We start from the raw sequence: 25,116 nt of genomic DNA, 5'->3' as shown, positions 1-25,116 counted from the left end.
AGGTAGTCAGGGAGGGGGGTGAAATTGGGTGCTAGGGGTTGTGCAGAGGTCCACGGCAATGGCCATCGTCTTACCAGTGTTTAATTGGAAGAAATCCCAGCTCATCCAGAATTGGGTGTTAGACAAGCAATTCAAGTACAGGGGCAGTGGAGAGACTGAGAGTGAAGGTGGTGATGAAGTGGAGCTCGGTGCCATCAACATGGCTGGTTTAGCACAGTGGGCTGAGATAGCTGGCTTGTAATGCAGAACAAGACCAGCAGCGCAGGTTCAATTCCCGTTCCAGCCTCCCCGAACAGGCGCCGGAAATTGGCGACTAGGGGCTTTTGACAGTAACTCATCCCTACTTGTGACAATAAGGGATTATTATTACTATGACCTGACAGATAATGGGTAATAGAACATAGAACAGTACAGCACAGAACAGGCCCTTCGGCCCTCAATGTTGTGCCGAGCCATGATCACCGTACTCAAACCCACGTATCCACCCTATACCCGTAACCCAACAACCCCCCCCTTAACCTTACTTTTTATTAGGACACTACGGGCAATTTATCATGGCCAACCCACCTAACCCGCACATCTTTGGACTGTGGGAGGAAACCGGAGCACCCGGAGGAAACCCACGCACACAGGGGGAGGACGTGCAGACTCCACACAGATAGTGACCCAGCCAGGAATCGAACCTGGGACCCTGGAGCTGTGAAGCATTTATGCTAACCACCATGCTACCCTGCTGCCCCCCACCATGCTACCCTGCTGCCCCCCACCATGCTACCCTGCTGCCCCCATGGTAATATGGAGCTGCGAAGTAGGATGGGGCTAAGGACTGGGGCGGGGGGGGGGGGGGGGGACTTAATGGTGCTCGAGTGAGAGGGGAAGTTGTTGCAGGAGATTCTCTTGCAGCCACTGGGAGTGAATCCAGGTTAGAGCAGCTCAATTGGCCAAGGATTGAGATAGAAGTCGTGTTCAGCTGTGTTGAAGGTTGAGAAGGAGGAGGAGGAATAATGCACCGTGGTCATATTATCAATCGGCTAGTCTCAAATGGTGATGCTGAGGATAGCACGTGAACTGATGATGAATTAAGTTACCATCAACCAGAAAATAACTTTCCCTCTCTTGTAAATACTTGTGGAATGACCATAACCGGAAAAGGAATTTTATCCAAGGATGTTTGCTTTTGCAATATTAACTTTGGAGCCAAACCGAGACAACAATTTTGTTTGGTAGTGCACACTGCCTCTGCTTTTTGCGCAACATCTAAGCCAAGTCATTAACTTGTTTACCAGAATTATCTCACCATCATGAGATGCCACATACCTCCTCAAGCCTCTGCCCTTTGATAGGCATTGCCAGGATACCCTACGAGTGCGGAAACCTGCGTGTGTTCACCGCAAGCCAGTTCCCTCGCACCCAACGTCACAAACTGCTGCAAGATTTGTTTTCCAGAAGTGGTTCGAGAGTCCATTCGGCCCATCGGGCCTGTGTGCCAGCTCCCTGAGAGAACTATCCAATTTCTCCCACTCCCCCAAACTCTTTCCTCGTGGCCCTGCAAATTCTTTCCCTTTCAAGTGTTTTTTTTTTTTCCAATCCCCGTATGAAATGTAATCGTTGAATCTGTCATACTGTCAGCGCGCGCTGTTTTTACAGGAAAAAATAATAACGTTCAATCATAATTATGCGAGGTCAGGTTTCCCCCCCGCTATCAAAAGAAGGTAGAAAGCCGGAGTTAACAGCCAGTGAACAAAATCGCATTGTCTGCCATCCCGGGTTTCAAAGCCACTCACTGCTGCAATTTTGCTCGTCGTTAATTATAATTATGATGAAAAACAGGCACTCTGCCATCATCCATTAAAAATGGAATTGGAGGCAATGTTTTTTTTAAAAAAAGAAAACAGGTTCCCATCAAAAGGAGCATTGAAGCGGTGGTTCCTATAAATGAATAATACTTTAGGAGTAATCGGAGAGGTGTTGGAGGTCTGGATTCATCGCCGTACTGTATCTCATCCAACATGTGCAGGATTCCTTCCTGCTATATCCATATATTACATACTGTGAATGGTTTTAGTCCCCTTATCTAAGGAAAGATATACACGGTATACGACAGTGGTTAGCACTGTTGCTTCACAGGGCCAGGCTCCCAGGTTCGATTCCCGGCTGGGGTCACTGTCTGTGCGGAGTCTGCATGTTCTCCCCGTGTCTGCGTGGGTTTCCTCCGGGTGCTCCGGTTTCCTCCCACAAGACCCGAAAGACGTGCTTGTTAGGTGAATTGGACATTCTGAATTCTCCCTCTGTGTACCCGAACAGGCGCCGGAGTGTGGCGACTGGGGGATTTTCACAGTAACTTCATAGTAGCGTGAATGTAAGCCAATTTGTGAGACTAATAAAGATTATTATTATTACTGGCATTGGAGGCAGTCCAGAGGAGGTTCACTACCTTGATCCCGGGTATGGAGGGATTTTCTTATGAGGGAAGCTTGAGTAGGTTGAGCCTGTACTCACTGGAATTTAGAAAAATGAGAGGTGACCTTATTGAAATTCACAGTATTCTCAGGGGACCTGACAGGGTAGATGCGAAGAGGTTGTTTCCCCTTGTGGGAGAGTCTGGGAGCAGAGGGAATAATCTCAGAGTAGGGGGGTCAGCCATTTAAGTCAAGAGATGAGGAGAAATTTCTTCTCACAGAGGGGAGTGAACCTGTGGAATTCTTTACCACAGGGGGCTGTAGAGGCTGGGTTGTTAGGTACGAGATAGACGGGGAGGGGCAGCACGGTGGCGCAGTGGATTAGCCCTGCTGCGTCACGGCAACGAGGTCCCGGATTCGATCCCAGCTCTGGGTCACTGTCCGTGTGGAGTCTGCACATTCCCCCCCATGTTTGCGTGGGTTTCGCCCCCACAACCCAAAGATGTGCAGGATAAGTGGATTGGCCATGCTAAATTGCCCCTTAATTGGAAAAAATTAATTGGACACTCTCTAAATTTATTTTTAAAGAAGGTATGAGATAGACAGATTATTAGTCAGTAAGGGAATCAAGAGTTATGGGGATAAGGCAGGAAAATGGAGTTATCATAGCAGATCAGTTATAATTTCATCGAATGACAGAGCACACTCGATGGGCCTAATGGCCTATTGTGTTCTTCTATTGTGTTCTACTCCTACATCTTATTGTTTTATGGATCTAATATATATATATTCAATGCATATAATATATATGTATATATCATATGCATGGGTGTAAACACACAAAAACAACTCGTATATATAATATATATCTGCAGAGCAACATAAAATGACCCAAGGAGCTTCCGAGAAGCATTCAAGAAAACTTTGACCTCGAGTGACAGAAGGAGATATTTGGACAGGTGGCCAAATGCCAGGTCAGGGAGGTTGGTTTTAAGGAGCACCATAAAAGGAGGTCGAAAGGTTTGGTGAGGGAACAGCAGAGCTTCGAGTGTGGTACAATGAAAATCAGGGTTGCATAAGAGGTCAAAGTTGAAGAAGCACCATGATCTCAGGGGGCTGTGGGACTGAAGGAAGTTCGAGATATAGGTGGGGGTGGGTGGTATATTTCCACATTATAGATCATTTATAGACGTTTTTCTCCTTTATACCTTATTACATCTCAGAACAATGCACTGAGGGAATTTGAATAACAGTTAATGTTTCGTAGGCAAACATGACAACTCTTTTCCCACAGAACAGGTTCCCACACAAGCCAGCGATGATGAGTTAATCTCTCCTTTTGGCAATGCCGGCCATGTACTCGTTTCTCCTTCAGATTTTGTGAATCGTGGGCTGAAACCTTGCCCTGAAGTACAGGGCAAAAGTGGAATGGTGGCATCGTTAACTGATATTGTGGGGTGGGGGGGGGGGGGGGCAACAGAGAGCACTACCCTCTGATTCACTCAGACACAGAATCCTCAGGCTCAGTGACACAGGTTGAGTTGTGTTTCCCTGACGTGCTGGCAGGCAACAAGGCACCGCCCACCCACAGAACAGGAAATTACTGGCCCTGTGATGTTGTACATGTCCAGAAAACTGGCAACAGCAAAAAAAAAAAGAGCTGCATACGCTTGCCATCTGTTTGTGTTCTTGGGCTGATTAAAGGGAGGTGGTAGGATAGCTGCAACGGAGCAAGAGCCTTATCAATATTAATGAGCAAGCAATCAAATATATCATCTAACAATGCGTGGGAAAGTCAAATAAAATCCTCTTGTAATTCTTTGGCAAAACAAGTCAATAAAAATGCTGTTTGTTATTTTCTTAACAGGGACAGATTACATCTGATTTTTTTTTTCTGTTCAGCTCAATGTTTACCCCCCAGCACAATGAATCTATATTTCACAAATGCAGGAGAATTACAGGATAAAGAAGGCCATTCGGCCCATCTAAATTCATCCATTTAGATTTATAATGATGCTCCTTGCTCCAGTCGGTGTCCAATAGACAGGATGTCTGTGCCCCGTCAAGCCGCTTCCAAAAACCCATTCAATTTTATGATGAGAAAAGACTTTCCTAATGCCCAGCTAGTGTGTAATCCCTCAGTCCAGATGTCAATGCCAGATGCCCAAGAAGTTATCCCAATGCAGTCATCATCGACAACGTGTGGCACTCAACACCGTGACATGGGACCATGTATCATGAGGATTGATCGGTGATCAGACCTATCCCTGGCATCAGGGCCTTTGGCTCCATAGACAGGGGAGAGTAACAGATTATGACAAGACCATCAACGCTACCAGAAACGGATTAGCAATTCTCATGTCGCGCCTTTTGTTCTAGGGGAATCCGAATGAAACCTTGCCAATTCAGCCAAGGAGAGTCTAAGGAATCTCATGATTCAGTGAGAACCATGTACTTTATAATACCCAAATGAGGAACGGTTTTGGTGCCTCCAGGAATTCAAGTTGATGATGATGATGGAGAGAGGCCCTGCTAGGCCTCTGCAAGAGCAACTCAGCCGGTCTCACTCCCCCACTCTCTCCTCGTAACCTGACAAATCTTTCCTCCAAGTGCATATCCACCACCATCGCACTCTCAAGCAGTGTGACCCAGATCCTAACAACTCTCTGCATAAAAAAACATTTTCCAGGGCGGCACGTGGCGCAGTGGTTAGCAATGCAGCTCACGTCGCTGAGGACCCAGGTTCGAGTCCCGGCCCTGGGTCACTTTCCGTGTGGAGTTTGCACATTCTCCCCGTGTCTGCGTGGGTTTCACCCCCACAACCCAAAGATGTGCAGGGTAGGTGGTTTGGCCACGCTAAATTGCCCCTTAATTGGAAAAACAATAATTGGGTACTCTAAATCTTTTTTAAAAAGCATTTTCCTTCATCGCCATTGGTTCTCTGCCAGTCACCTTTCTCAAGTTTTCAATCCTTGCGCCACTGAAACAGTTTCTCTCTCCCTCTCTCTCTGTACTCTGTTTAGGCCCCTGGTGATCTTGAACACCTCTATTAAATCTCCCCCCCCCCCAACTAAATCTCTCTCCCCCACACGGTACCTCGTCCAAGAATACCCTCCGTTATGAACATGGCCTTTGGTGGGGTGTTTAAGGCGAAGAGGTGTCTAGGCCCTGATAAATCCCAGTCTCCAGCTTCACCTATCTATCCACAAAACTGAAGTCTCTCATCCCCTTTCCTTTCCTGCTGCACTTCACACTCTTTCTAAAGGGAGGTAAGGCAAAACGAACACAATACTCCAATTGAGGTCGAATCAGCGTTTTCTAAAAGGTTCACCATAACCTTGTTACTTTGGTAATCTATGCCCCTATATAATTTCAGGATTCCATATACCTTTTCAAACACTTTCTCCTGTCCTGCCACCTTCCACAAATTGCGCACATATATCCCCAGGTCCTTATGCTCCTGCATCCTCTTTAGAAGAACTGTACACTTTATTTTACCTTACCTCTCCTTGTCCTTCCTACTAAAATGTATCGCCTCACACTTCTCTGCATTAAATTTCATCTGTCACATGTTTGTCCATTCCACCAGCCTCTCTACGTCCTCTTGAAAGTCTATCAGTATCCTCCTCAATACTTCCAACTCTGGTGCCATCTGCAAGCATTGAATACTATCTGTAACCTCTGCACTTTTACAAGACAATGCATGGTAATGTATTTCGATCTACTGGAGTATACGTCTGTGTTTTAGGGTGTTTAGAAAAATAGAGAAACTCTTGTCAAATACTTGAAATTAACATGTCGTTGCTATAATTTTGAGGTTTAAAAGTAGTGCCAAGACAATCAGGGAAAACAGTGATGTTATGTTGCTAACCACAACAGTGCCCATCCGCTCATTTACTAATGGACTGCGCTCAGTTGGGGAAGGATGTCTTGTGCTGCAGTGGGTAACATCCCTGCCTTTGGCCCAGAAGTGCCAGGTTCGAGTCCCACCTCAGGACTTGATGGAAGATGCTCGCACAGCCTGGCAATTATCGAATAATTATCAAATTATTCCATTACACCTCTGGCAGGCGGTTACGAGTGGCCGATTCTCCTGGTTAGCCGTGCTTGATATGAAGTGGCACCCCACAAGCTATAGCTTGTGGCAACAGGCCAGCAACCTGTTCCAGGAAAGATTAGCTACGGAACTTGCATCTGCATAGCACCTTAACAAAACACAACCAAGTAACAACATCTTGCATTGATATAGCATCATTAACAGAGTAATACATTCCAAGGTGGTTCACAACACTTACCAAGCAAAATGTTGTCACTAAGCCATACAAGGAGACATTAGGACAGGCTAGGTTTAAAGAGGGCTGGTTGGAAGATTCAGGAGGAATTTCCAAAGCTGATGAAGTATTTTTGAAGTGTAGTCATTGCTACAATGTAGGAAACAGGGCGGTCAGTCCCCCAGCACGCAAGATTCCACAAACAGCAATCAGATGTTGACCAGACAATCTAGTTGATGGATAGATATTCCCTCGGACACCAGGATGTCTCTCCTGCTCTTCTTCAAATGGTGCCGTTGGTTTGTTTTGTCCATCCGAGCAGACAGAAGATCTGTTAACATCTTATCTAAAAGTGAGGCATTAGACAGAAAGAGACTGCCGTCTTCTGTGTGAACAATGTCCCTTATTGAGGAGCCCATAATATTCTTTCCGTTCTCCCAGTTGGTGGGGTAACAAATGATGAAACCCTGGTAGGGCGTGTGGAAGAGTGGTGAGTGTAAATAATGGCATGTGCTTCGCCTTCAGCAGTCATTGTTTCCAATGGCAAATTACTTTAGAGTGGAGTGTAGGGTTTCCAATTCCGGAATATTCCAACCGATTTCATCACAAAACATCTTCAATCAAGTCATCCCGTACTCTCACCACCAGCCATCCAATACGTCGACCCTTGCAATGTGTTCTTCATCCCGTGCCAATGAGATTGAGAGAGGCTCCATTGCACAATTCTTCCAGCTTTCACAAGGGCCCTCAGGTCAGCTTGAGGCCTCTAACACAGCCCTGCCCCCTGCCTGCATGCTGAATAGGCTTTGTCTTTCTGCTGCAGCCCCAGCCAAATCCTACACTGTTTCTGCGGGACTGGAAACCAAGAAACATATCATTCCTGGGGAAAAATACTCCTCCTACATTCACCTATACTTTTTCATAAAAATTCCACTCCCTATTGCTTAAATTAGAGCTCTTTTCTGTGATCTTCGCAGGAGCTGCCATGTGTGTGACCACTCACTCCATGGTGCACACCGGAAGTCCCCATTGCACAATTCTTGACTGTGAGTCAAACAGCTCCTTTTCCGCCTCCAATACTTTCTTTTGAACACTTTTACATTCTTTAGTTTAAGGGGAATTTTTTGTTTTAAGCTGATCCCGTTTAATCCCCCAGTGATTTGTCTCCAGGTTGTCCACAGGTTGTGCCCTGGGAATAAACCTTTCATTACTGGAGATTGAAGGACAAATCTGAAGGATTTACAAATCCTAGCAGTGGCCATAGTTACGTAAGAAACACACAGTGGAAGAACAGCAACATTACAACTCCAGGAGGAATACAGTTTGTAATACAGTAATAGCCATCTATATCTGTCTGTAACACAAACGCCCTTAAGGTCCAACATTTCCTCTATGGCTGGCTTCCCCTGCCATACAGAAGATTAAAGGGGTGATTTAATTGAAGTATTTAAGATGATTAAAGCATTTGATAGGTCAGATGGAAAGTAACTACTTCCTCTGATGGGAGAAGAGTCCAGAACTAGTGGACATGAATTTAAAATTAGAGCCAGACTCTCCCGCATGTCTGAAAGCACTTATTCACACAAGGAACAGTGAAAACCTAGAACTCTCTCCCTGGGCGTCAATTAGAAAAATTCAAAGCAGAGATAGATTTTTGTTAGATAAGGGCCTTTAGGAATATGGAGTTGGGGTAGAATAGAATACCTACAGTGCAGAAGGAGGCCATTCAGCCCATCGAGTCTGCACCGACCCTTCCAATGAACACTCTGCCCATGTACAAGTGTCCACCCGTCCTATCCCCGTAATCCACGACCTAACCTGCACATCGCTGGACATTAAAGGGCAATCCACTTATCATGGCCAATCCATCTAACCTGCACATCTTTGGTGGACTGTGGGAGGAAACCCCAGCGCCCGGAGGAAACCCACGCAGAAATGGGGAGAAAGTACAAGCTCCACCCAGACAGTCACCCGAGGCTGGAATTGAACCTGCGTCTCTGGCACTGTGATGCAGCAGTGCTAACCACATGCCACCCATACAGTTAACTTAATTGAATGACAGAACTGGTGAGAGGGGCCGAATGGTCCACTCTTTATTTTCGCTCCATGCGACACAAATTTGTGTTGCATTTCATCAAAAAAAAAAGTATGCAGAAATGTAGGAACTGCGCTCAGAGCCAGAATATCTGTACGCTCATAATTTACCGGTGAGTGAACCAGACCAGTGTTTGCTTAATAACAAGTAGGATTTGTAGCCTTCAATGGACACAGCCTCACCTTAGCAGTAATGTGTCATATAATGCTTTTCTCCATGAGAAGCTAATTACATTGATGATACTTTATCTAATCTCAAAACATCTTTAAAGAATTACTGTTATTATGTGGACAAGCATGGCAGCTGTTCCATGCAAAGATACCACACACAGCAATGCAATGAATAATCGGTTAATCTCTTTTGGCGGGTTTCCCGTTGGCAGTGGGGGCGGATTCAATGGAAAATCCCATGGACAGCAACGGGGCCAGACAGTCCTGCTGCTGGCCAATAGCAGGCCACCTCCCGCCGCTGGGAAACACGCGGCGCTGTGCGCGGAAACTCCCCTCCCCCCTCGGATCAAGAACCTCCCTCAGTACTGCACTGAAGTGTCAGGAAGAGGAGGAATCTTGTAAGGGGTCTAGTTTGAGGGCTATGGTGATGGAAGCATTGCCAATGGCTCCGAGTAGGTATTCAGGGAGCCCAGTGGTGCAGTCCACGGTGAAGATATGGAATCAGCTGAGGAAGCATTTTAGGTGGAAGGGATATCGGTGCTAACGCCGCTGTGCGAGAATCATGGGTTTGAGCCGGGGGGGGGGGGGGGGGGGGGGGGGTGGATAGTGAATACAGGAGGTGGAGGGAAATGGGGCTGGTCAAGATGAGAGATTTCTATTTGGAGGAAGGGTTTGCTAGTCTGTGGGAGCTAAGGGAGAGGATAGAGCTGCCGAGGGGTAGTGAGTTCAGGTATCTACAGGTTAGGGACTTTGCACGAAAGGTCTGGAAGGGGTTCCCTAGATTGCCGGGATACACCCTGCTGGAGCGACTGCTGCTTCCGGATGTGGAAGGGAAGGGAAGAATTGGGGATATATATGTAAGTGGCTGGGGGAGCAGGGAGGCGAGCGGGTGGTGAAGATCAAGGAGAAATGGGAAGCGGAGTTGGGAATGGAGATTAATTGGGGAGTAAGGAGTGAGGCACTGTGAAGGGTAAACGGGACCTCCTCTTGTGCAAGGATGAGCCTGATACAGTTTAAGGTGGTGCACAGGGTGCATATGACTCGGGTGAGAATGAGTGGGTTCTTTCAGGGGGTAGCAAATGAGTGTGAGAGGTGTGGGCAGGGGCCAGCGAATCATATGCACATGTTTTGGGGTGTGAAAAATTGGGAAGGTTCTGGGCAGGATTGTTCGCGGTCTTAGTCAGGACCGTGGAGGAGGGAGTGGACCTTTGGTGGCAATATTTGGGGTTACAGAGAAGCCGGAGCTCATGGAGAGGAGGAAGGCCGATGGCTTGGCCTTCGCTTCTCTGATTGCACATCGACGGATTTTGCTGGAGTGGCGGTCGGCATCGCCACCGGGGGTAGCAGCTTGGTTGGGTGACCTGTACGACTTCCTGCGGTTAGAGAAGATAAAGTATGAGTTAAGGGGCTCAGCAGGGCAGTTTGAGAAAAGGTGGGAGATGTTTGTGACTGTGTTTGAGGAGCTGTTCATCACAAGGGGGGTGGGGGGAGATAGGGGGGTGAAAAAGGAGAAAAATCTGTACAAACTGTATAGTTGATTGTTGGGAAGAATGTTTCCCGGGGCGTTTACTTGCTGTAACCTACTTTGATACAAGTTCGAATAAAATGAGTTTAAAAATATAAATAAATAATAGGCCCATATTCTCCAGTGTTTAAACAGTGAGAGGTGATCTCATTGAAACATATGCATTTCTTAAGAGGGCTTAATAGAGTAGATGCTGGGACATGGGGTCCCCTGACTGGAGAGTCCAGAACTAAGAGTCATTGTCTGAGGATCTCAGGATAAGGGGTCGAGGATTTAATACTAAGTAGTGGAGAGGGTCCATCACTAAGGGGGCTGCGGATGCTCCGTTGACCTCTAGAGATTTTGCGGCATTAGGAGTATCAAGAAATAGGACAAGCAGGAAAATGGAGTTGGTGCGAATGTTCAACCTCGATTTTATTGACTGGTCGTGTCGACTTGAGGGGTCATAAGGCCTCTGTACAATAAGTTTAAAAATTGTATTTGTATAGCACCTTTCACAGAAGGCTCCCCTAAAGTGCTTTAAAGTGATTATTCTTGATTTGTAAAGAGATGTGGGAGTCCCTAGTTGCCCTTGAACTGTTTGACATGTTAGGCCAGTCAAGAGTCAACCATATTTATTTTTAAATTTAGAGTAACCAATTATTTTTTTTCCAATTAAGGGGCAATTTAGCGTGGCTAATCCACCTAACAAGCACATCTTTGTATTGTGGGGGTGAGACCCACACAGACACGGGGAGAATGTGCAAACTCCACACGCACAGTGACCTGAGGCTGGGATCGAACCCGGGTCCTCAGCAAGAGTCAACCATATTGCTGATGTTCTCGAGACACATGTAGGCCAGGCTTCCTTCCCTAAAGTGAACCAGATGGTTTTTTTTCCCAACAATCCATGATAGTTTCATGTTGACAAGCTACTGACTGGCTTTCAATTCCAGAGTTTATTCGTCAAATTTAACTTCTACCAGCTGCCACGGTGGGATTTGAACCCAGAGCATAGCCCCACCCCTAGTGCAGTGTACATCTGAATTGTGGTTACTGTTGACCATCTGTTTTTCTGTGATTGTTGAGTCAGGGATAAGTATTGGCCGGGACAAATTTCCTTGTTCTCGTGTGAAAAACCGTCGTCGATTATTTGATATTCATCTGAGGAGGGCAGACTGATTTCCACGTTGTGCATGAAACATTGTCAGAAATGTAAACCAAGTTACCTCCCTCCATCTCTGCAGACCCCAGATTCCCTGAACAGTGTCAAACGAATGATGAAGTCTGTTTTTCCTTCAATCATTAAATAGGTCCGATTCATGGTTCAATGTCTCATCCGAAAGATGACATCTCCAACAGCGTAGCACACCCCCAGCACTTGACTTTTATGTCCTGGAGAGAGACTAGAACCTACAGCGCTGTGACTCAGAAGTGACAGTGTTACCCACTGAGCCACTGCTAACACCTACACACACACACACACATTTAAAAAAAGGTAGTAACATCATACCAGCTTCTCCTGACCTGTCGAATATCAACAAGCACCTCCCAATTTGCAAACATCTCTCAGTAACAGTTAACCTCAATGGCTGAATGAGAGATGTCGCAATTAAAAGTTTGTAACCTTGGAAGAGGAACAGGCCACCTTAAACATGGCCTGGCCTGGGCAGCATAATATTGTACTGTACAAACCTCCAGTCCCTGAATAAACAGCAGATCATTTGAGTCACAGTGGACAACAAAGAAAATCAGCTGATTTCCACCTTGTGCATGAAACATTGTCAGAAATGTAAATCAGAAAAGTAAACCAAGTTACCTCCCTCCATCTCTGAAGACCCCAGATTCCCTGAACAGTGTCAAACGAACGATGAAGTCTGTTTTTCCTTCAATCATTAAATAGGTCCGATTCACTTGCTGTCATTTCATGTACTGACAGATAGAACGAGGAGCCAAAAGAAAACATCACTGGCATTAAAAAAAAACAAGCGTTTTTGAACATTGAAGGAGAGCTGGGATGGAAAACCTCCAAGAGGCTAATTCAGCCAAACTCACCCCACTGCCCCAGCCCCCCAAAAATAAATGTTTTCTCACTAAATGACAAGGAATTTATTAGAAGTCCTTACCTCTGGAAATTCTGAAGCCTCCTTCCAGTGCAGAGAGCCCCCCCCCCCCCCCCCCCCCCCTTCAAGGAGTAAGGGTGTTGGCGAGGGGCCAGACAAGACCATTAATTGTGGGCTCTTACGAGTGGCGCTGGTAAGCTTTTTTCTTTCCCTGTGTGTAAACTGCTGCTTTTATAGATTACGCCAGCCGAGCACTTCCACACTGAGTTCGTGCACTGAGAGATAATGAACTCCACTCCTCGTGTGTGTGTGAGTTTACAACACAGAATATGAATAAACTGGACGAATGCACACGATTTGCTAAACAGCTGTTCCTCCCAGCTCCACCAGTGCCAGAATAATTATGTCACTTTCCGACCCCCCCCCCCCCCCCCCCCCCCTCTTTCCCAAGAGCTCAGGGGCCTGGCCAGGAGAGTTGTGTAGTTTGACAATTTTTTTTAAAAAAGAGTAGACAGAATCGACCCGAACAGAATTTCCCCCACTCACCGGGGTCCTCTCGATCGGCTCCACAGCGTTAGCAAGCGGCTGCCTGCATCACCCCAACCAAAGATCGCTTGCTTCCAGGTCTCTGTGATCTGCCCTCCGCCCCAGCTCGGCATCAATACTGCCACAGTTTCAGTCCAGCCGGGCCCTTTGGTCTTCAGTCCCAGCTGCTGGTAACATTATTTTCAAAAACAAGCACGAAAAACAACCCCCCCGCCGTTGACAAATAACTATTCCTTCAGTTTCCTTTGCAATCTGTCAGTTACAGGAGTTGCCTTTACGGATGTCCAGCCCCTTTTCTGTCACAGGGAGGGAGGGTGTGTGTCCTGGGTGGGGGGGACGAACTCTGAAAGGCTGTTTGACTGACTATAGATCCACATGCAATCGTCATGAACAACCAGCCTTCCCCAGACAGTGCCTGCACCTGGAATATCCTGTTAAGGTTTTGCACTTTCTCCCCCATCCAGACACTCTCCATGTCAAACTCATAAACATTCTAAGAATGTAATGTACGAAACTGACTCGAAATTAACACGTTCTTTTTTTTTAAAATAAACGTTGCCTTCAGCCCCCAACCGAATCATTCCCCAAATTGAAGGTGGGGAGTTACATGTTTTTTTTTAAAACCAAGTTTTGTTTTTCTAACTAATAATACCTGCTGGGAATACTCAACTGTCGGCTGGCCCTCCCTCATTACCAGTGCTTATAAAAACTCGCTGAAGTCAGAAGGGTAACTATTTCCTTATCCTCCTGCCGGCCATGTGTGGAGCTGAAATTAACAGAATTTCCCTTGGCCAATTTGTAGGGATATAATTGTGTTTTTAAAAATATTCATGGCAGTCTCAAGTGTTATGGGTAAGGGTTTAGAGAACCCCAAAGTGTATCATGTAGTTCACCTGACCCACAACTTTTAATAGATTGTGGTATGGGGAGCACACGGCCCACTCTACAGGTGTGGTACAGCAGAAATGGACCAGTATTTTAAAAAATAAAACAATGTTTATTCTATGAACTCAAGTTAACCTTTTTAAAACAAACAGTGAATGTCTTAGCAACCATTAATTCAAAGATAACCCCCAAAGAATACAACACTGAGTAATCCTTTAAGCTTTGGGGCCTCACGGTAGCATGGTGGTTAGCATCAATGCTTCACATCTCCAGGGTCCCAGGTTCGATTCCCGGCTGGGTCACTGTCTGTGCGGAGTCTGCACGTCCTCCCCCTGTGTGCGTGGGTTTCCTCCGGGTGCTCCGGTTTCCTCCCACAGTCCAAAGATGTGCGGGTTAGGTGGATTGGCCATGCTAAATTGCCCGTAGTGTAAGGTTAATGGGGGGATTGTTGGGTTACGGGTATGTGGGTTTAAGTAGGGTGATCATTGCTAGGCACAACATCGAGGGCCGAAGGGCCTGTTCTGTGCTGTACTGTTCTATGTTCTGTCCTTTCAACATCCAAAAGACTTAACAAACCTTTAAACAGGAGCACATCAGGTTCACATTCACTATTGAGAACATTTATAATTCTGATTTCACCAAATGATCCGGAGATAGTCTTTCGATGGCAGAGATCAACAGGACAGCTCTTTGTTTAACTTCAGCTGCAGCTCACTGGGAAACTCAGACACACCCAAGCTTTTCCTCAAAGTGAAACTAAAAAGCAGAACCAGAGCTCAGCTCCACCCACACTCTGACATCACTACAGTAACATGAGCTGTTAACCATTTCTTAAAGCGACATTCTCATGACACAAGCCACTTAAAAGGTGAACACTTGAGTAGCATGAAGTGCTAAATACCTCCCAAATCCATCAGCGCAAGGAGAGGTGGTGTCATCGCCGACAGCAGCAACATTAGCCTGCATTTATATAGCATCTTTAATGCAGGAAGAAGGATAAATATGGCAAATTTTGGGAACCTTGGATAACGAGAGCTATTGTAAGCTTCATCAAAAAGAAAAAGAAGGCATTTGTCAGGGCTAGAAGGCTGGGAATTCATGTCAAGAGGGTTAGAATACAAGACCAGGGATGTACTTCGGAGGCTGTATAAGCCTCTTGTCAGACCCCATTTGGAGTATTGTGAGCAGTTTTGGGACCTGTATCTAAGGAAGGATGTGCTGGCCTCGGAAAGAGTCCAGAGGAGATTCACAAGAATGATCCCTGGAATGAAGAGCTTGTCGTACGAGGAACGGTTGAGGACTCTGGGTCTGTGCTCGTTTGAGTTTTGAAGGATGAGACGGGATCTTATTGAAACTTACAAGATACTGCGAGGCCTGGATAGAGTGGACGTGGAGAGGATGTTTCAACTTGTAGGAAAAACTAGAACCAAAGGACACAATCTCAGACTAAAGGGACAATCCTTTAAAACAGAGATGAGGAAGAATTTCTTCAGCCAGAGGGTGGTGAATCTGTGGAACTCTTTGCCACAGAAGGCTGTGGAGGCCAAATCACTGAGTGTCTTTAAGACAGAGATAGATAGATTCTTGATTAATAAGGGGATAGGGGGTTATGGGGAGATGGCAGGAGAATGGGGATGAGAAAATATCAGCCATGATTGAATGGCGGAGCAGACTCGATGGGCTGAGTGACCTAATTCTGCTCCTATGTATTATGGTCTTATGGGAACAGACAAAGCCTGTGTGGAATATAAGGAAAGTAGGAAGGAACTTAAGCAAGGAGTCAGGGGGGCAAAAAGGGGTCACGAAAAGTAATTGGCAAATAGGGTTAAGGAAAACCCCAAGGCTTTTTACACGTACATAAAAAGCAAGAGAGTAGTAAGGGAAAGGGTTGACCCACTGAAGGACAGGGGAGGGAATCTATGTGTGGAGCCAGAGGAAATGGGTGAGGTACTAAATGAATACTTTGCATCAGTATTCACCAAAGAGAAGGAATTGGTGGATGTTGGGTCTGGAGAAGGGTGTGTAGATAGCCTGGGTCACATTGAGATCCAAAAAGACGAGATGTTGGGCTTCTTGAAAAATATTAAGGTAGATAAGTCCCCAGAGCCTGATGGGATCTACCCCAGAATACTGAAGGAGGCAAGAAAGGAAATTGCTGAGGCCTTGACAGAAATCTTTGGATCCTCACTGCCTTCAGGTGATGCCCCGGAGGACTGGAGAATAGCCAATCTTGTTCCTTTGTTTAAGAAGGGTAGCAAGGATAATCCAGGGAACTACAGGCTGGTGAACCTTATGTCAGTGGTAGGGAAATTACTGGAGAGAACTTCGAGACAGAATCTACTCCCATTTGGAAGCAAGTGGACGTATTAGCGAGAGGCAGCACGGTTTTGTGAAGGGGAGGTCGTGTCTCACTAACTTGATTTTTGATAAGAGTTTTTCGAGGAGGTCACAAAGATGATAGATGCAGGTAGGGCAGTGGATGTTGTCCATATGGACTTCAGTAAGGCCTTTGACAAGGTCCCTCGCGGCAGACTGGTACAAAAGGTGTAGTCACATGGGATTAGAGGTGAGCTGACAAGATGGATACAGAACTGACTAGGTCATAGAAGGCAGAGAGTAGCAATGGAAGGGTGCTTTTCTGATTGGAGGGCTGTGACTAGTGGTGTTCCACAGGATTCAGTGCTGGGATCTTTGCTGTTTGTAGTATATATAAATGATTTGGAGGAAAATGTAACTGGTCTGATTAGTAAGTTTGCGGACGACACAGAGGTTGGTGGACTTGCAGATACCGATGAGGACTGTCAGAGGATACAGCAGGATTTAGATTGTTTGGAGAGTTGGGCGAAGAGATGACAGATGGAGTTTAATCCGGACAAATGTGAGGTAATGCATTTTGGAAGGTCTAATACAAGTAGGGAATATACAGTGAATGGTAGAACCCTCAAGAGTATTGAAAGTCAGAGAGATCTAGGTGTATAGGTCCACAGGTCACTGAAAGGGGCAACACAGGTGGAGAAGGTAGTCAAGAAGGCATACAGCATGCTTGCCTTCATTGGCCGGGGCATTGAGTATAAAAATTGGCAAGTCATATTGCAGCTGTATAAAACCTTAGTTCGGCCACACTTGGAGTATTGTATTCAATTCTGGTCGCCACACTACCAGAAGGATGTCAAGGCTTTAGAGAGGGTGCAGAAGAGATTTACCAGGATGTTGCCTGATATGGAGGGCATTAGCTATCATGAGAAGTTGAATAAACTTGGTTTGTTCTCACTGGAACAACGGAGGTTGAGGGGCGACCTGATAGAGGTCTACAAAATTATGACCGGCATAGACAGAGTGGATAGTCAGAGACTTTTTCCCGGAGTAGAGGGTTCAATTACTAGGAGGCATAGGTTTAAGATGCGAGGAGCAAGATTTAGAGGAGATGTACGAGGCAAGTTTTTTACACAGAGGGTAGTGGCGGCCTGGAACTCGCTGCCGGAGGAGGTGTTGGAAGCCAGGACAATAGTGATGTTTAAGGGGCGTCTTGACAAATACATGACTAGGATGGGAATAGAGGGATACGGACCCCGGAAGTATCGAAGATTTTAGTTTAGACAGGCAGCATGGTCAACGCAGGCCTGGAGGGCTGAAGGGACTGTTCTTGTGCTGTACTTTTCTTCGTTCTTTGTTCAGTTCCTGCTGCTTCACAGGTCCATTCAAAGACAAGAAAGTACTTGGAACAGTGACCAAAAAGGTTGGTCAGTAGGTAGATTTTGAGCAGTTTTAATGGAGTGGGGGGGGGGGGGGGTGTAAATGGAGGGGAGGGGCATTGGAACATAAGTTGGCCATTTAGCTCCCATCATTCAATGAGATCCTGGTGGATCTAGGACCAAACTCTCCATACCCACCTTTGCCCCATTGCCCTCAATAACTTTGGTTGACAAAAATCTGAAGGCTTACGTCATTCTGGAGGGTGCCTAGCTCATACCAGAACTGACAGAAAGTTGTTCAGCCTTACTCGCCTGAGATCCAAGACAAAGTGGCGTTAAGTCCACATCAGAGAATAGCTCTTCGTTGACATTGCCACACTAGCATTACATACTGAATAATATCTGCAGCAGCAAATGGACACTCTCTCGTGCCTATAAAGAATTTGGTTTTACCATCAGCATCAGGAAGACAAATGCTATAGCCCGGGATGTTGCCATGCAGCCATCTACCAGCATTGACAATATGAGGTTGTTAATAGCTACACATATCTAAATTCCATAATCGACTTCCGGTTGCGGCTATGACCAGCTAAGTCGCACGTTTGGCTGCTCCTGCTACAAAGGTGTTTTCGGGCCGATTGGAGGGCCCCAACGGCGCTGTAAGGACAAATCCCGGTGGGGGAAGGCTCCCTGAAGAGAACCAGACCAACTTTATGGTCGGTACCCGGAGTGGGGTGGTAAAGAAAGCAACAGCAGCTCCCAAAGAAAAGCGGGGGAAGAAGACCAAAATGGCGGCCGGTGGCGCACCCGAGGAATGGAGGAAATGGGCGGAGGAGCAGCAGGCCGCTCTCCTGCGCTTCTTTACGGAGCTGAAAATGGAGCTCTTGGAGTCAATGAATGCGACGACCACCAGGCTGATGGGAGCCCAGGCGACCCAAGAGGCGTCGATTCGGGAGCTGCAGCAGGAGATGACTGCGAGGGAGGAGGAGGCCACGGTCCTCGTGGGAAAGGTAGAGGTGCACGAGGCACTCCACCTGAAATGGCAGAGCCGTTTTGAGGAGCTGGATACCCGAATGAGGCGGAAGAACCTGAGGATCTTGGGCCTGGCAGAAGGCCTGGAGGGGTCAGACCTCCCGGGATATGTAGCAGAAATGCTGAGCTCCCTGATGGGGGCAGGGGACGTCCCTTCGCCCCTGGAGCTGGAAGAGGCCTACAGGGTCATGGCTAGGAGGCCAAGAGCAAATGAGCCCCCGAGGGCGGTGCTGGTGCGGTTCCAGCGACTCAGCGACCGTGAGAGAGTGCTGGAGTGGGCCAAGAGGGAAAGGAGCAGCAAGTGGGAGAATTCGACGGTGAGGGTCTACCAGGACTGGAATGCGGAGGTGGCAAAGCGGCGGGCCCGGTACAACCGGACGAAGGGGGTGCTACATGCAAAACGGATCAGGTTCGGAATGCTGCAGCCAGCGCGCTTGTGGGTCACCTACAGGAACCAACACCACTATTTTGAGTCCCCAGAGGAGGCGTGGGCCTTTGTACAGGAAGAGAAACTGGACTCGAATTAGACCCAGGGGATACTTGGCGGCCGTAGCCGCTCGGGTACTTTCAGCTGAATTCTTTGTTTGGATTTTGAACTCTTGCTGTGGTTTTTCTTCTGATGTTTTTTCCCCCCTTTGCCAACTTCCCTTAGTTATTGTTATTGTGGTTATTCATGGTTATTTATGGTTATTTATGCTGTTTGGTAGAGGGCGACTGTTAAGTACATTGTTATTTGTTATCTATCTGTTATTTATAATGTTAAGTTGGGGAGGCGGGACGGGGGGGAGAGCAGATCGGGGATATGGGCTCCTAGGGGGGGTTCTTTACAGGCATGGACGGGGACGGGGGTGGAACTGAAGATGGCGGGGTGGGGTGTGGCAGGGCGAAAGCGCGGGCTTTCCTCTGTTTTCCCGCGCGCGGGGCAGAGGAGGGGGGAGGGGAGGAGTGCGGGGCGTGGCTAGCAATGGCGACCTTTCCCGCGCTGGAGCGGGGCCAGGGAGGAGTGGCAAGGGGGGGGAGGCCCCCCCCCCCCCCCCCCGAGCCGGGGGGAGTCGGAGTGTGGCAGGAGCAGCCGGGTCAGCGTGAACCAGCTGACTTACGGGAGTACGATGGAGGGTACATCGCGGCTAGGAGGGGTCCTAGCCTGGGGGGGGGGGGGGGGGGGGGGGGAGGGACACCGGGTTGCTGCTGAAAAGACCAGAAACGGGAAGTGGAGGACTGGAGAGGTGGGGGGAGGGGGACATCGCCATGGGGAGCGGGTCAGAAGGGGAGGGTCGACCCGGGGCGAGTAGGGAACAGGACATGGCTAATCGGCAGGGGAAGGGGGCGGGTCGTCCCGCGACCCGGCTGATCACTTGGAACGTGAGGGGGCTGAATGGGCCGGTCAAGAGATCAAGGGTATTCTCACACCTGAAGGGACTGAAGGCTGATGTAGCAATGTTACAGGAGACCCATTTGAAGGTAGTGGACCAGGTTCGCCTGAGAAGGGGGTGGGTGGGACAGGTGTTCCACTCTGGATTGGACGCAAAGAACCGGGGGGTGGCGATTCTGGTGGGAAAGAGGGTGTCGTTCGTGGCGGAGGAGGTGGTGGCGGATAAGGAGGGTAGGTATGTGATGGTGAAGGGTAAGCTGCAGGGGGAGAAAGTGGTGATGGTCAACGTATATGCCCCGAACTGGGATGACGCGGGTTTTATGAGGCGCCTATTGGGCCTCATTCCGGGACTGGAGGCAGGGGGCTTGATCATGGGGGGGGACTTTAACACAGTGCTGGACCCCGGGCTAGACAGATCGAGCTCAAGGACCAATAGGAGGCCGGCAGCGGCAGAAGTGCTGAGGGGGTACATGGAGCAGATGGGAGGAGTAGACCCATGGAGGTTTGGTAGGCCGAGGGCGAGGGAGTATTCCTTTTTCTCCCACGTCCATAGAGTGTACTCCAGAATCGATTTCTTCGTGTTGAGCAGGGGGCTGATCCCGAGGGTACGGGAAGCTGAGTACTCGGCCATTGCGATCTCTGATCATGCACCACATTGGGTGGATGTGGAAATGGGGGAGGCGCGGGACCAGCGCCCGCTGTGGCGGCTGGATGTGGGGCTGTTAGCGGACGACGAGGTGTGTAAAAGGGTCCGGAAGAGCATTGAGAGCTATCTGGACTTGAATGACACGGGTGAGGTGCAGGTGGGGATGGTCTGGGAGGCCCTGAAGGCAGTGATCAGGGGAGAGCTGATCTCCATAAGGGCGCACAGAGAAAGAAAGGAGAGGCAGGAGAGGGAGAGGCTGGTGGGGGAGCTATTGGAAGTGGATAGGAGATATGCGGAGGCACCAGAGGAGGGGCTGCTGGGAGAACGGCGCAGCCTGCAGGTCAAGTTCGACCTGCTGACCACCAGGAAGGCAGAGACGCAGTGGAGAAGGGCACAGGGCGCGGTCTATGAGTATGGGGAAAAGGCGAGCAGGATGCTGGCACACCAGCTTCGCAAACGAGATGCGGCTAGGGAGATTGGGGGAGTGAAGGAGAGGGGCGGGAAGGTAGTGCAGAAGGGGCAAGAAGTGAATGGGGTCTTCAGGGATTTTTACAAGGAGTTGTATCGGTCTGAGCCGCCGACGAGGAGAGGGGGAATGGAGGGCTTCCTAAACAAATTGAGGTTCCCAAGGGTCCAGGAGGGGCTGGTAGAAGGGCTGGGGGCGCCAATAGGGCTAGAGGAGGTAGTCAAGGGAATAGGTCAGATGCAAGCAGGGAAGGCGCCGGGGCCGGATGGGTTCCCGGTGGAATTCTACAAGAAAAATGTGGACTTGGTGGGACCGGTACTGGTACGAGCCTTTAATGAGGCGCGAGAGGGGGGGGTTCTGCCCCCGACAATGTCGCAGGCTCTGATCTCCCTGATATTGAAGCGGGATAAAGACCCCGTGCAGTGCGGGTCCTACAGGCCTATCTCGCTTCTGAACGTGGATGCCAAGTTGCTGGCAAAGATCCTGGCAGCTAGAATAGAGGATTGTGTGCCAGGGGTAATCCATGAGGACCAGACAGGGTTCGTGAAGGGGCGGCAGCTCAACACGAACGTGCGGAGATTGCTGAATGTAATTATGATGCCGGCAGTGGAGGGGGAGGCTGAGATAGTGGTAGCGCTGGACGCGGAGAAGGCATTCGATAGGGTGGAGTGGGAGTACCTGTGGGAGACGTTGGAACGGTTTGGGTTTGGGGAAGGGTTTATTAAGTGGGTGAAGTTGCTCTACTCGGCCCCGACGGCGAGTGTAGTGACAAACGGGAGGAGGTCGGAGTATTTCGGGCTCCACCGAGGGACCAGGCAGGGATGTCCCCTATCCCCCCTACTTTTCGCACTGGCGATTGAACCGTTGGCGATGGCACTGAGGGGTTCAGGGGGGTGGAGAGGACTGACTAGGGGAGGGGAGGAACATCGACTATCGCTGTATGCGGATCATCTACTGCTGTACGTGGCAGACCCAGAAGGGGGAATGCCGGAGATAATGGAACTATTAGCAGAGTTTGGGGACTTTTCGGGGTACAAACTAAATTTGGGCAAAAGCGAGGTTTTGGTGATACACCCGGGGGATCAGGGAGAGGGTATTGGGAGACTCCCCTTCAAGCGAGCAGGAAAGAGCTTTAGGTACTTAGGGGTGCAGGTGGCAGGGAACTGGGGGACCCTCCACAAGTTGAACTTTTCCAGGCTGGTGGAACAGATGGAGGAGGAATTTAAGAGGTGGGACATGGTACCGTTGTCGCTGGCGGAGAGGGTGCAGTCAATCAAAATGACGGTCCTCCCAAGGTTCTTGTTTTTATTTCAGTGCTTGCCCATCTTCCTCCCTAGGGCCTTCTTCAAAAAGGTGACGAGTAGCATCATGAGCTACGTGTGGGCGCATGGCACCCCAAGGGTGAGAAGGGTCTTTTTGGAGCGGAGTAGGGACAGTGGAGGGCTGGCACTACCCAATCTCTCGGGGTATTACTGGGCGGCAAATGTGTCAATGGTGCGCAAGTGGATGGTGGAAGGGGAGGGGGCAGCTTGGAAACGAATGGAGAGGGCGTCCTGTGGCAACACAAGCCTGGGGGTCCTAGTAACGGCACCATGGCCGCTCCCCCCCACGAGGTACACCACGAGCCCGGTGGTGGCGGCCACCCTCAAGATATGGGGGCAGTGGAGGCGACACAGGGGGGAAATGGGAGGTCTGTTGGCGGCGCCAATAAGAGGGAACCATAGATTCATCCCGGGGAACATCGACGGGGGATTTCAGAGCTGGTACAGGGTGGGCATACGGCAGCTGAAGGACCTGTTTATAGAGGGGAGGTTTGCGAGCCTGGGAGGGCTGGAGGAGAAGTTTGAGCTCCCCCCGGGAAACATGTTCAGATATTTACAAGTGAAGGCATTTGCTAGGCGGTAGGTGGAGGGGTTCCCCCTGCTCCCCAGTAAGGGGGCAAGTGATAGGGTGCTCTCGGGGGTCTGGGTCGGAGGGGGGAAGATATCAGACATCTACAAGATAATGCAGGAGGCGGAAGAAGCATCAGGGGAGGAGCTGAAAGCCAAGTGGGAAGTGGAGCTGGGAGAGCAGATAGAAGACGGGACGTGGGCGGATGCACTGGAGAAGGTCAATTCTTCCTCCTCGTGTGCGAGGCTGAGCCTCATTCAATTTAAGGTGCTGCATAGAGCTCACATGACGGGGACAAGGATGAGCCGGTTTTTTGGGGGTGAGGACAGGTGTGTCAGATGTCTGGGAAGCCCAGCGAACCATGTGCATATGTTCTGGGCATGTCCGGTGCTGGAAGGGTTCTGGAAGGGGGTGGCAAGGACGGTGTCGAAGGTGGTGGGGTCCAGGGTCAAACCAGGATGGGGGCTTGCGATCTTTGGGGTCGGGGTAGAACCGGGGGTACAGGAGGCTAGGGAGGCCGGAATACTGGCCTTTGCGTCCCTAGTGGCTCGACGAAGGATATTAATTCAATGGAAGGACGCGAGGCCTCCAAGCGTTGAAACTTGGATTAACGATATGGCTAGCTACATTCAGCTAGAAAGGATCAAATTTGCCCTGAGAGGGTCGGTACAGGGATTCTCCAGGCGGTGGCAACCTTTCCTTGACTTTTTAGATCAGAGATAGGCGTACGGGGTCGTGGCAGCAGCAACCCGGGGGGGGGGGGGGAGGGGAGGGGAAGGGGGGGCAGGGGAGGGGAAGGGGGGGGCAGCAATGGTCGTGGGGGGACATACACGACTGTAACGCGGGCAAGTCTGCTCGCTGCTCATGTCTGAAACTGTAGGCTGCCTTGTTTGTTAAGTTGTTGCTTGGGGGCGGGGGGGGGGACTGGTGCGCGCGAGAGGGCGGGCGAGGGAGGGATATTTGCCTAGAGGGATTGTGTTGTAAATAATTTAAAAATTAGTAGGGGTAAATGTCTGTATGGAAAAACTTTTTCAATAAAAATTATTTAAATTCCATAATCACAATCTGTTACTTGATGCTGAAATCAACACATGCATCACAAAAGATGCAGATGCAGATGGTTAAATGCCATGATGATGGAAAAAGCCCCGAATTGCGAACGGACATATTGAGCGCTTTTAAATAATATCTGTGGTTATAAAAATGGGCGTACAAGACAAAAACAGATGAGTATGTAAATTCCACTACTGGCTAAATTGCCGGTGGATGATACTAAGAGAGGGATAATTGAATCACAGTCTCCAGTAAGGATACATCAAAAGCCGTACAGAAACTAACGGACATCCCCTGTGGAGATAATGGGAGCTGATTACCATTTCAGCAGCAATGTCCCAGACTAATTTGTGGAATGTTTCCTTCCAGGAATACACAAAGATTGGGACAAAAGCCAGCTACAAAACCTGGTCAGCGTCGGCTAGTATTGGATATACCAGCATGTGACACAAGAGGAAAGGTAACAGGAGACCCCTGAAAGATTTTGCAGGTAACTTTCCCTCCGATTGCTGAAGCAAGCCAATTCAAAAATGCCACAGCTGAAAATGAAGCAACGCAGTTTCTCAGCCAAACTGCAGAACTCTGGAATCTGGAAACTGACTATTCGCCTGCTGAAGTCAGCGCTGTGGAATTATGAATCGCAACGGCTGCAATGTTCCACCATCTACCCCTCACAGCCAAGTCAAAGACTGATTTGCATATTTTGTTAACTTACTTTTGGACTCATTTCTGATCTGTGTGAAGATATATGCCTGTGTTTTGTCATTGTTCTCGCATTTAGTAGCTAATAAACCCGCTCTTTAAGTCAAGGAAGCCTGCTCAAATTGGCTCCTTTTGAAACGTAAATGATTTGGGCTGAGAAAATGTATCTGCAAGGAAAGGGATCCTTTTTTTAATTAATCTTGTTGAGACCAACTGAGGGGTTTGAATAAAGAAAGATGTAATCTCCTGCACGGGACACACAGCGAGGTCGATTGTGGCTCAAGAAGTACGATGTCGCCCGCTAACCAAGGGGCTGATAACCATGTTGTA

The 25,116-nt window shown here is 48.7% G+C and overlaps 1 protein-coding gene and 1 long non-coding RNA gene across 2 annotated transcripts in view; one reads left to right on the top strand and one right to left on the bottom strand.

The window, feature by feature from the left end:
- The window catches only part of lzts2a (leucine zipper, putative tumor suppressor 2a), a 223,879-nt gene extending 210,562 nt beyond the window's left edge, over positions 1 to 13,317 (bottom strand). The window contains exon 1 of the mRNA XM_038821700.1: positions 13,049 to 13,317. The gene's annotated coding sequence lies outside the window, so the exon portion shown is untranslated. The remainder of the gene's footprint in view (positions 1 to 13,048) is intronic.
- Positions 13,318 to 13,631: 314 nt separating this feature from the next.
- On the top strand, positions 13,632 to 24,893 carry LOC119979452. Its single transcript, XR_005463723.1, has 2 exons — positions 13,632 to 13,775; positions 24,454 to 24,893. It is a non-coding gene; the product is annotated as an uncharacterized LOC119979452 (long non-coding RNA).
- Positions 24,894 to 25,116: the final 223 nt, after the last annotated feature.

This window comes from Scyliorhinus canicula, chromosome 16 (genome assembly GCF_902713615.1).
Source record: "Scyliorhinus canicula chromosome 16, sScyCan1.1, whole genome shotgun sequence".
Lineage (NCBI taxonomy): Eukaryota > Metazoa > Chordata > Chondrichthyes > Carcharhiniformes > Scyliorhinidae > Scyliorhinus > Scyliorhinus canicula.
Note: the sequence above shows the minus strand (reverse complement) of the source record. Positions and strands in the feature narration are given on the sequence as shown.